General features: G+C 51.8%; 1 long non-coding RNA gene across 1 annotated transcript; it reads right to left on the reverse strand.

Annotated features, from left to right (window-relative positions):
* Positions 1-3,690: 3,690 nt before the first annotated feature.
* On the reverse strand, positions 3,691-8,220 carry LOC121101975. The gene is made up of 3 exons (XR_005833988.1): positions 7,667-8,220; positions 7,052-7,141; positions 3,691-3,928 (listed from the first exon to the last, which is right to left on the reverse strand). It is a non-coding gene; the product is annotated as an uncharacterized LOC121101975 (long non-coding RNA).
* Positions 8,221-10,835: the final 2,615 nt, after the last annotated feature.

Below are 10,835 nucleotides of genomic sequence, written 5' to 3' on the forward strand. Positions count from 1 at the left end.
TGACCGGGCCGGGCCTGAACCACATGCCCTGTGCCCAGAGTGCCGGGTGGTGTTGGCTTCCCTTCAGCACCTGGAGAGATGCAGGGAATGGAAAGAAAACCAAGAGTCATCATTGAGAGAAAGGGACTGGAGGTGGGTCACCACCAGGGTCTGCTGCTGCCAGGGAGCATTTCACAGGGGCATCCAGTGAGAAAGGAAAGGGGTACACAGCAAAGATGCAAGCCGGTGAACTATCACAGATGGAGGCTGAGGGAGAAGGGAGGCGGGAGATAGTTCTAGAATAGTTCAGGCAATGATGCTAGTAGAAGTGGGTCCGTGGGATGCGAAGCCTGTTTCCGTTGCAGAGGGGTGAGGTGATGAGAGATGGGAGAGAGAGACACGTAAGTGGCTAACCACAAGTCAAGGCAGAATAAAATAGATGCGAAGTATGAAGAATAAGGAAAATACACGGGGGAAGTTCTAATTGTGATGCCTGCGGGTCAGAGATGGAGAGACAATAGTCAGGTAGACATTTAGACCTGACTCTTGGCAGCCCAGGAGTGGAGTTGCACTGTCATTGATAATGAGCACTTAATTATCCTCGGCTGTGACCCCGCGAGGTCTGGAGCATTATTTCAGTTGTTAGCTTCACCATCAGTCTGTGTACGGAGCGGCTAATAGATAGCCCGGCCGACTGCGCCGGTTGCCGCTTCCTTCTTGCCCCAGGCACAACCTTCTGTTCCAGCAGTGAAACAGCGGGGGGTAGAATTACCTGCCACTGAGGGGCAAAGAGCACTGGGTTTGACTGCGGAGGGAGGACTGGAGAAAGCTGGATGGTTTTCAGGGAAGACCCGTGTAGCATAGGGGAAGTCCCCCCTCCCCCATAATTAAAGCCCAGCCCAGCCCAGCACTTCTTCTAAAGGAGAAGCAAAATGCAATCAGTGCAACTTCCCCAAAGACTGTTGGAAAGCTCTCGAGAAAGAAATACTCTCCTGTCTGCGGAGAAAAAGAAAGAGAATGAAACAAGAATCTGCCTCATCAGTTAAAGCTTCCCGGGAAAAGATAAGAGTGGCAAAAAAAGTCAGAATTGGATCACACCAGCCAAAGCAATTAAGGAGAATAAGATGTGCTTTTACAAATATCAGGGGAAAGAAGATTATGGAGAGGAAATAAGACTTAATAAATGCAGAGGACCATGAAATTAATGATGACCACAAACGGCTGAAATACCCAATTCATTCTTTGTTAGCCTTTAACTAGGAAAACAAAGAAAAGAAATGGAGCAATTACAAAGTGAGGACAACTTGAGGAACGAGTGGGGTAGATGCTGGCAGGGAGGAGGGGTCTGCCCCCGTGCTTCTGAAACTTTGCAGACACCTTCCTGGGACCCGCTTCTCCGGGCGTGGGGCTGGGGGCTCCTGAAACTGTCCGGCCCTGTGCTCATGCTGGGCTGCCCAGCGTGATGCCCCATTTCCCGAGTTTCATGAATCGACAGAGCTGAGCAAAGCAAGTAGAGGGAGGAGAGGTGGGAAGGACAGACCCAAGCTAGGCACCCCTTGGCCGTGGTGAGTTTGGAACCATCAGCATGGCCCCAAACTAAATCACAGGGAGCTCACCTGGTCTTCAGCGTGGCCCTCTCTGCCGTCCTTCCCTATCTCCCTGTCTCCCTCTTCTCTAGCGCTGACTATTCAGTGATCAGTGGCTTATTCCCTGTGAAGGGCTCACCCACAAGGTTGTCATGTTTTTGAGAAATTGAGCATACGCTAAGCAAACAAGAGTGGCTCGTTCTTATTTGCTTAAGTGAGGAGATCAAGTTGATTTGTATGGCCTGCTACCAGAAGTCCTGACCGATACAGCCAGGTACGTGACAGGCCCTGGGGATAAAGGTGTGAGGGTAAGGGTGTTGCTCTGAAAGAGCTCACAGCCCAGTAAGGACAACATCATACAGACAGAGCTTTGCAAGATGGTGTGATAAGCACCATAACGGCAGACGTACGGACAAGGAGTCCCGACAGCTCAGAGGACGAGGAAGGCACTCTGCTAGGGGAGGCCAGTGAAGGCTTCTACAAGCCTCCCATGCTTGCTTCTGCTGAATGACTAGGATTTTGAGAAGAGACAGAGGAGCACATTTCAAGCAGTGGAACCACATGGGCAAAGGCCAAGAGGCACCAACAGTACGTAAGTCAGTCCCTTTCCTTTCTAAATCTTCCCAGTGTCTCCACACTCTGCAGCCTAGCACTCTTTTGTAAGTCAGACGTTTCTTGCTAGAGAGAGAATTGTAGGAATAGATTGAACTGTTGGCTAAACTCAAGCGTTAGGGACACTCTCACCTCCCTTACTTGCCTTACAAAGAAGACTGAAATGTGAGGACAAGGCTTAGCCAAGGAACAGACTTTCGGACTTGGTAGTTACAGAGGTTTGGGGGTGGTGGGGGAGGGGATCCAAGGGCTGGAGCGCCATATTGATGATAACCTCCTGTGTCTAGATGGCTCTTAAGCCTCTGAGAGCCACTGGAAGCACAGAGTACCTCACAGAGCTCCTGTTCACTCATTCATTCGGGGAGTTCCATGTCAAGCACACGGGCATGGCTCCCTCCATCCCAGAGACGAAATCCTCACAGAAACAGAGGGATACCTGTAAATGGGAGAAGTTCTGGGGAGAAGAGGTGTGAGCACTGTGGTCTTGGATCCCAGGGGGACATGATCTGATTGAGAGGGTGAGGGAGATCTCCCTGAGGAAGCACCACTGACCTGGGATGGGAAGGACTGGTGAGCCTTTACTAGGCCAAGGGGGTGGAGGAGCATTTGCCCAAGGCAAGGACAAGAGCAGGGGCAAAGACCCCATGTGCGGAGGACTCATGAGTGAAAGAATGTCGGTGTGAGTGGGTTGAGAGGGCAGGGGCTGGGATGGGGGCATGATGTCAGCCAGACCTGGGGAAGCACACGGGTGCCTGGATAAGTAGGGCTGAGGCCAAGATTCTTCATCCCAGCAGTGGTGGGAGCAGTGGGGAGATAGAGGGGTTCGGATTTGCATCAACACATTGGAGGGAGCCCACGGGGCCTGGGTGCAGGTTCGGATGACAGATGGGGGAGGGGCTTGGAGAGCACCCAGGTTGTGCAGATGGATGGGAAGTGGGCAGGACATGGTGATGGACTGAGTATAGTGGGGTGGGGGTACAGAGAGGGTTTCTGGATGGGGAGAAGCGCCATTAACCAAGATGGGGACCCTTAAAGAGGACACATGGCCCCACTCCGCCTGGGCTGTCCTTGCTCTTACACGTGGAGCCACCCAGGGACCATTTGGAGGTCTGAGCACTGTCCCCATCACCCTGACTGGGTTCCAGACGTCGACTTTGATCCTCAACAAGCCACATCGCCTCCTGCCTCGCCAGTGGAGGGAACGCGGCCCGTGAGATGACAATAAGACCTTGACGTTGCAACTCTTACTGTCATTCCACATTGTTTTCGCCAACTGCCTTTGTTCCCCCTCCCTTTGGTGGAAAGGGATGAGGCTAATGATGGAGACAGAAAGCCTAAAAAGGAGTATTGACTTGGTAAAACAGACCGAAAATTACAGGATCAATCAATCATACAGTGTTGGAATTGAAAGGAAACTTAGTATAAAAAATGAACGAACGAACGAACGAAAGAAAGAAAGAGAAAGAAAATCTCTTCCAAAGCAACTTTGACAGGTGTTAAAACACCCCCTGCTCCAGTGTTTCCAATCCCTGGGAGCAAACTGTCTCAAAAAGCGCAGGTTCCATTGTCAGAGGGCTCTGATAGCAGGAGATAGGCTCTTCTCGTATTGAGTCAGAATTGATCTCTGAACAACTTCCACCCATCTGTCTCGGTTCCATTCTCCAGAGGCAGAGCAGGTCAACGTCCCTTTTAAAATGTGGTGCCCAGAAAGCGACACGAGACTCCCAATGTGGTCTGATTCAGTTCAAGCCCTGTGGGGAATTCAGAGGGGGAAAAAACACAAAGCCACCGAGTTAACCAGCTTTAAAAAAGTGACAGTCACAGAAAGGCCCGTGAGTGGACCCTTAGAATCCTAAACTAAAGGGAGCCTTTGAAAATCCCCAGCTGGCCCCTTCCCCCGAAGAGGATGAGGAAAAATAACACATAAGCCTGCCCAGCCCAGAGAAGGTGACCTATTTTTTAAGTTCTCTAAATGCAAGAGTTCCATGGCTATTTACTGCAGAGGATTTCTTACCGATCCATCATTATAAAATATTTTCAAATCAGTGTTTTCTAGTAGACTAATTTGTTTTTACGTTTTCCCTCTCTCTTGCTATTATCTCTCCTACCACATAAATTGTCTTCCTAATGAAGGCGCTTATTGTATCATATTGCGGGAGTGCATGTGCTTCTGCTCCCTGTGTGTTTCAGTTTCTACTGCATTAATTAACCACACTTCCTCTATTATTTTCCTCTTTTTTGTATGGGACCCATGCTATTTATCCTTATATTGTTGCCTAATGCTTTGGGCGACGGATGTGTTCTCGGAATCCTGTGTAAATCTAATGTCTGCAAATTGAGTCTCTCTTCGGTTGAGAAGTGCCTTCCAAATGCATTTCGAGTGCTCCGTTGTTTCAAGGAGCTCTGTGGGAGGTGGCCGGGCAGCACCGGGAAACACGGGGCCTTTGGAGCCAGACATCTCGGTCCTGGACTGGATGCCTCACCTGTCTGAACCTTGGTTTCTCATCTGTGAGATGGGCATGATCATTCCGCCTTAAAATGTTGTAGAAAAGAATTCAGCAAAGCGAAATTCCTGGAGCCCTAGGAAACAGATGTGTCTTCCTCTCTTTAAAGTGAAGAATCCATTTTTAAAGTGAATCATCTTTCAAAAGTTTATTTTGCCCCTCCGGATGTTTCTGATCACTCATTCTTCAAGCAGGACGCAAGCACGGATCGATTTCGCTCTCTGACCTTGGAACCTTTCTACTAAACGTCTTCTTGGGTTCCCCACTCTTGCACCCCCCCTTGTTCTGGGCACACCTGCTTGTCTGGATCAGAACAGAGGCTCACATCTGCAGTGCTTCCGGCTGCCTTGCCGCGTTCCTGCCTTCATCCACCGCGCATGGGTTCTCGAAACTTGGGTCACATTCCTGCCTTTCTCACTTACACATCTCTTCTGAATATCTTCACCTGCCCTTTGCCATGGTATCTGGGTCTTTGTGGTTCTCCCAGAGCTCTTCTCCAGAGGGGTAGAATTTTGCACGCACTCAAACTCTCCTCCCTCCTACCTGACTTTGAGCTCCTTGAGACAGCGTGTCTGGACTTTGAGCCAAGCAAATGCAAGAATAAATGTCTAGTGACCCTCACTGAGAAGTTTTTTGGGATTCCATTCATCATCTGTAAAACGAGGAAATGCAATGATATCAGTGGTTTCCAGGCTTGACTTCCCAGTCCTTAAAGATTCACAGTGGGAAAAATGGAGAAATAAAGTAAGCAAGACTCAGTGCTTTTAAAAGCTCAAAACAAAGCATACAGTTGGGGCTGCTCTGGTTCCTGTACAGTGTCTCCCCATCGGGCTGCAACGATAGCAGTTCTGTGTCGCATCACAGGTACAATCAGGTCGCTCACCAGGAGCATCAGTCAGGATTCTTGGTTGCAAAGAATAGAAACCAAGTCTGATCGACTTGAGCAAAACACAGCGCGTTGGAACGATGTCAGCCGGCTCCAGAAGAAAGAGAGAAGCAGGAGGGCCAGGCTCTGGAAATGGTCAGTAAGCAGAGAAAGCTGAGCAATGGGGCGCTCAGCCAGGGTCACCCCACAGCAGCAGCCTGGTGGGAGCACCGCTGGGCACTAGACCCTGAGCCTCTGGAACCACCACTCCAGGGCACATGATGCTGCTGCACGAGAAATGAATCCCAAACCATGGCTGGTGCTCTGGGCCCCTCGCTCCGGATGCACGGCCCCAGGTCAGACCATCCAGCTGGCTCGTCTTCAGCCTTCTGTGCTCACGTCCGGCTCGTGACAGGGACAGCAAGTGTCAGGTCCTCAGGAGCTCTATTATGTTAGAATTCCCCAAGTAGAGAAAGAGGATCAGCAGCTGGACAGCCCCCCAAATGACAAATGTCCATGATGATGGTTAAGTGTTTGTCATGATGAGTAAACCAATTATAACTGAATCAATGGTGGGGGAGGAGAGTGTATTTTGAAACATTGGATTGATAGAAGAGAAAAACAGCAAAACGTTTGATGATTAAAAAAAAAAAAAAAAAAAAGATTGCCAGAATAGAGGACTTCTAATGTTGCAGGGGGCTTAGGTGCCCCCTGCAGGCGGAAGGAGGAAACAAGGACTGAAATGCTCTCGAGCTTTCTTTCATCAAATAGATGCCATCGAAACCTAGACTTGTAGAATTAAGCACTGCTCAGGAATAATTAGTCACAGCTGATATTAGGTTCGGCCACATATAAGAAAATAAAAGGGATAATGGCATAAACATGATACAAAGTTTTCTTGTATGTAAGAGAAATCTGGAGGTGAGTGGTCCCAGGCTGGTGTGGTGGTTTTATAGTGTGCATGAACCCAGGCCTCTTCTGTTTGCGCTCTTCCATCTTTAGTCTTTCTTCAGGGTTTTCATCCACAAGGACAGCTCCTCAAGGCTGCTGGAGCTCCAGCCATTATGTCCCCATTCCCAATGGAAGTAGGAGGAATGGTGAACGGACAAAAGACAAAAGGGCACGTACAGACTGAGGCCTCTAAAGACTTCCTAAAAGTCACAGCTAACATGTCTGCTTACATCTTATTGTAAGCAGGACAGCCTGGGAAACAGGTCTTTTAGCTGGTCACACTGCCACCCAAAGATTGAGAGAGCAACTAGCAGTCTTTGCCTCCTCAAAGATGACCAGAGGGAGTCAAAGGTCTGGTTTGGTGGCCTCCGGCTCTCCTTCTGCCCCCACCCCCCCCTTCATCTCTCTCCCCAGTCAAATTTATGTGGAATCATGTGAAACCAGCACAGGTGCCTTAGGAGCGACCTTTCTGAAACATCTAGAAGGTGGGTATGGGTCCTGTGAGGAGCTTCCCAGAGAATAACAAACACAAGAAGCAGCAACCCCGTGTTCACCTTCTGGCAGGCGCTGTGCGAAGTGCTTTATCGCCACTCCCTCACCTCGTGCTCAGAGCTCCTCCACGAATAGGCACGATCGTACCCAGCCTGCAAATGAGGAAGCCAAGGGTAAGTGGCAGTAAGTATCCGGCCTGGTCACAGTCAGAGAGGGGGACGCCAGCACTGAAGCCTGGGTCTGACTCCCGCATTCCTAACCAACACACTGCAGCGTGCTGTCCCGCCCAGTGCTCACTGGCCACCAGTAGCTATGCATGTTTAGATACAGGGTCATTAGAATAGAATGTGGGGTTTTTTAAAGATCTTATTCATTTGAGAGAGAGACAGAAAGCAAGACAGAGAGAGCATGAGTGGGGAGAGGGGGCGGGGAGAGGCAGAGGGAGAGAGAGAAACCTAAGCAGACTTCCCTGCTTAGGAGAGGGAGCCCAATGCGGGCCTCGATCCCAGAACCCTGGGATCAAGACCTGAGCCAAAGGCAGACGCTTAACTGACTGAGCCACCCAGGCGCCCCTAGAATGTGGTTCAGTGGCCCAGTCGCACTAACTACATTTCAACTGCTCAGTAGCCACACGCAAGGGCTAGAGGCCATCCTACTGAATCGTGAAGATACACAACCTTTGCAACAGTGCCGAAAGTTCTGTTGGACAAGCCTGGGCCACACGAATGGATTGTTTCTGGCTTCCATTCCTCATCAGAAATGAGGCGAGGAGATGTTCTCTTCCTTCCTCCGGCCTCCTTTTGTGTTCCCCAGTTGCTCTGCACTGTACAACTCGCCGTGGAAAGAAGTGGGAGAAATTCTGAGAAAGAGAATACCCAGAAAGTTGGAAAAGCGGCAGCTTGCGATGTTCTTGCTGCTACCGGACTGCAACTTCGGGGTGGGGGGTGCAGAGCCGGCTCGGCACTGAGGCTGTCCCCGGAGTCACAGCCAGCTCGGCTCACGGGGTGCCCGCTAGACTGGCAGGAAGGCCTGAGCACCACGCTGCCGCCCCCTTGGCCTTCCACTCCTCTCTCCAGCTTCTACTCTCCCCTTGCCCCGTCCTGGCACCTGCCGAATGTGTTTCGGTTTCCACTTGCTCTTCTAGAAGGTTGCAGAGCTCTCGGGGCTGCGAAGTCAGAGTTTTCAGAGCACATTTGCATCTTTTCTCAGTGGCTGCCTTAATTACACATAATAAAGGTATTTAGTTATAGAAGACTAGCTGCTGAGCGTGAGCTGTAATAAAAAGGGCTTGCCAAAAGCCATTTCCTTTGTCAAGAGAGAACTTGCTCAAAGGCAGTGGGAAGCCGTGATTCATTCTTACACCACAAGCGTTACTACGAGAAATTCAGTTCCGGGGAGTGGCTGTCGCACAAACTTTCAGCAGCGACAGAGCCCTCGGTCACGTTCTGCACCCGCCACCGCTGCCTCGACCTGAGCATAGGACAGGAGAAGACCGGCACCGTGGGACTTGGTGCGTCGGGGTCCGCAAACGTGGCCAGCTGACCGCCCGTTTTCGTAAATAGCGCTGTACTGGCCCATGGCCATGCTCGTCCATTTACATATTGTTTACGGCTGCTTTCTCCCAACAGCAGCAGGGCTGAGTCGTAGCAGACACCACGTGGCCCAGAAAGCCTAAAATACTCTCTGACCCTTTCCCCGGCCCCTGGCTGAGAAGGCAGGAGTAGGAGTCGATGAGTAGTCATAGTCCTGTCCTGTTTGGAGCTCTTTCTAGGAGGGTCTGCACTGCCCCTGCCCTCCCACCTGGTCCACGACTGCATCATCTCGCCCCCACAGGACCTCTGTAGACACTTCGAGACCCTTCTGCCTACCCATGCCCCCCCCCCGCCCCGGTCCTCTGCAGTCTAGTCTGCACACTCCTTTGAAATATATGCCATTTCATGCCACTGCCTTGCTCCAAACCCTCTGAGGGCTTCCATCTCATAGAGAATAAAACCCAAGGTCCTTTAAGTGACTACGTCATCTGCTCACTGCCCAACCTGTTACCTCCCTGACCTGTTCGCTTTACCTGGCTCCCTCTGCCCCAGTCCCACCAGCCTCCTTACTTCACCTTGAACTGCCAGGCACGCCCCCCGCCTCGTGGGCAGAGGTGGCTAGCTGGCCCCCCAGTATGCCCATCCACACTGTGGCCTTGTTGCTGGTAGGCAGGGCCCAGCCAGACCCCTGGAGTTCGGGGGGGGGGGCTCCTGACCGTTTCCCCCCTCTGGTGCGTTACAGAAGTGCGGGAAGTGGGGCTTGTCACTTCCACCTGGAGGGGGGTGCACGTCTGAAGGACCGTTTGTGCCTTCTCTGCTCCCCATCTGCCCACTTCACTGGGGGGTCTCTGAGGCCCTTGGAAATGGGAAAACCACAGGAGAGAGGGCATGTGAGTCTCTGGACCCAAAGGAAGGACCCATCCGCCAGCAGCACCACTGGGCTGGAACATGAGCAAGGGATAAACAGTGATCGTGCCAGATTTTTATTGTCAAGTGTTGGGATTTGTTTGCCACCACAGTTAGTGTTACCCAAACAGAGGGCCTTTGCACTTGCCATTCCCTCTGCCTGGAATGCCCTTCCCCGAATATCTGCATGAGTTTTTGCATCCTTCAGCTCATTTGAAGAAATGCCATCTCATGGAGAGGCTTTCTCAGACATCCCTGAGTAAAAGAGCAGATCACCTGCTACCCCGGCTCCACCTGCCCTGCACTGCTTTAGTTTTCTTCATAACACACACCACCCCCTGCCATGGTCTTTATTTACCAGCTTATCGTCCAGTGCCTGAGCTGTCCGCCATCTTTCTTACTGCCCTGGACTGGAAATTCCCATGCACTCAGCACAGTGTCTGCTAAGTGTAAATGTTTGATGAGTGAATGAATGAATGAATGAACAGATGAACAATCCCAAGGGTCTTTAAGTAAAGTATCATTTGATAGCAGCGGCACTATGGGCACCAGACATGTGGAGCCCCTGCTGTCCTGGGAGTGTGGACCACAGGCATCAGCACACGGTGAGAACCACTCTGCTCTGTCGCAGGGAGCCCGGGCTGCTCAGAATCTCAGGGGCCAGGCCTCAGAATTCGCCCGAGGGGCCCGGGGACGCTTGCCAAAGGAGGCAACACCCAGGAGGGACTGGCTGTGAGAAGAAGCCAGGAGAGGTGTGTTCCTGGCCTAGGGGAGACCAGGAGACGTGCCACAGCCTGGTGGGTTTGCAGAACCCTGAGCCGCTTGATACAGTGTGAACCCAGGGCAGGTGGGAAGTGGGGTAGGGGAGGGCAGAAAGGCCGGTGGGGCCAGATCATGACCAGACTTGCTGGTTCAAGTGCTAAGCCGCTTGAACTGTATCCTGAAAGCGGTGGGAACCAGGCGGGAGAGGGGTAAGCAGGGCAATGGCATAATCAGGGGTGCGTTTTATGAGGCTCTTTCTGGCAGCAGCCAGGAGACGGGGTTGGCATGGGGGTGAGATGAGTGGCCAGGTGAGGCAAATATATGGAGACATCCTGGGGGTAGTACAGGACCCCAGCGCCTCACCGTCGGAAAACAGCACACCCCGTGGAGCCTCGCTCTAGCCGGGGGAGCCTGGGACGCTCTTCCTACTTTCTTCCTGCCTGTGCCAGGTGAGGAGGTGGGTGCCAGCCTGGGCTAGTTTCATAAAACCGTGGGCTCCAGGGGAAGGCAGTGGTTTCAAAAGCAGATCTCCGAGGGGCACCTGGGTGACTCAGTCGGTTAGGCGTCCGGCTCTTGATGTCAGTTCGTCTTGATCCCCGGGTGGTGAGTTCAAGCCCCATGTTGGGCTTCGTGCTGGGCATGGAGT

Source organism: Ursus maritimus, unplaced genomic scaffold (assembly GCF_017311325.1).
Source record: "Ursus maritimus isolate PB19 unplaced genomic scaffold, ASM1731132v1 scaffold_12, whole genome shotgun sequence".
Taxonomy (NCBI): Eukaryota; Metazoa; Chordata; class Mammalia; order Carnivora; family Ursidae; genus Ursus; species Ursus maritimus.